We start from the raw sequence: 1,665 nt of genomic DNA, 5'->3' as shown, positions 1-1,665 counted from the left end.
GTTGCTGAAGTTTTATAGGGGTGGAAGGCGAGAGCCAATGGGAAGCGACTCGAAAGGGCGAGAGAGCCAATCAGAGCAGAGAAGTGGAGGAGAAAAGAGAAACAGAAGCAAAAGAGGAAGAGGAAAGGGAGCCGAGGGGGTTTCCTCCGCCTCCGCCTCCTCTCTTTCCATTCACCTTCCCCCAGTACACCCATCAGTATACTGGGGAAAGTGGGAGCTGGGTGGGCTTTGCCTGCGGAAACAGGCGCCTGCCTGCGCTGCCCTTGGGAGCAGGGGGAGGAGGTGGGTTTGCCCATCGCCTGAGCCAAGGCTGAGTTTAGGGTTGCCCACTTTCTAAGCTGCCTGCCCTTTTAACACCCTGTGACGACCAAGCATCCTTCTGGCCTGGAGGAGCCGGGGTTTCCTGTACCGGGGGGGGGGGGGAGTTGCCAGAGGTTGAGGACCACAAGTCCCATCATCCGACCGCAGCTGCAATGGCCTTTGGCTGGGGAGGACGGGAGTGGTAGTCCACCGCATCTGGGGAATGCTTGTTACAGGGGGGAGAAAAATATTGCGCGGGGTGGGGGATGATGATGATGATGATGATGATGATGAATTCGATTTCTATACCGCCCTTCCAAAAATGGTTCAGGGCGGTTTACACAGAGAAATAACAAACAAATAAGATGGCTCCCTGTCCCCAAAGGGCTCACATTCTAAAAAGAAACTTAAGACACACACCAGCAACAGTCACTGGAGGGATGCTGTGCTGGGGGTGGATAGGGCCAGTTACTCTCCCCCTGCTCAATAAAGAGAATCACCACGGTAAAAGGTGCCTCTTTGCCCAGTTAGCAGGGGATCTCTAGGAATAGCGACAATAAGCGTCACAGCCCTATGGTGGAAGCAGCAGTGTGTGTGTGTGTGTGTGTGTGTGGTGTGTGTAAGTGAGGAGGAGAGAAAGAGATGCATATAAGGGGCAATGTGCATTTATTTGGAGGGAACTTTGTCCCATAGATGGAAATGAGCCCAAGGGGAACTGTTTTTCATAGACACCAGGGGTAGCCAAGCTGTTGTTGGACCACAACTCCCATCATCCCCAGCCACAGTATGAGAGTTGTACTCCAGCAACTGCAGGAGCATCTCAGGAACATGTGGCCAATGCCATCCCTGAACATATTATACACAAATACGAATACAATGGTGGTTTGTTTTTTTTAAATACACTTTTCAACAAACTTCCCAAAGAGGTTTACATAGAAATAAACAAAATAAAATATAGATGGCTCCCTGTCCCCAAAGGGCTCACAATCTTAAAAAAAGAACAAGATAGACACCAGCAACACCCACTGGAGGGATGCTGTACTGGGGACGGATAGGGCCAGTTGCTCTCCCCCTGCTCACTAAAGAGAACCATTGCTTTAAACAGGGGCCTCTTTGTTCAGTTAGCAGGTTTATATCTGAACCAAGACTGTACAACTTTGGCCTTCCGGCTGTTGCTGGACAACAGTTCCCATCATCCTCAGCCACAGTGGCCAATAGTCAGGGATGGAGACCAGCATCTGCAGGTCCTGGAGAGCTGAAGGTCTGGATCTCTGACACAAGGAATTTGAAGATAATAAGGGGGGGGGGGGCGTTCCAGGGGCGTAACTATAATAGGGCAAGGGGAGACAATTGTCTGGAGGCTCA

Source organism: Hemicordylus capensis, chromosome 6, assembly GCF_027244095.1.
Source record: "Hemicordylus capensis ecotype Gifberg chromosome 6, rHemCap1.1.pri, whole genome shotgun sequence".
In the NCBI taxonomy this organism is placed as follows: Eukaryota; Metazoa; Chordata; class Lepidosauria; order Squamata; family Cordylidae; genus Hemicordylus; species Hemicordylus capensis.
This window is presented reverse-complemented; position numbering follows the sequence as displayed.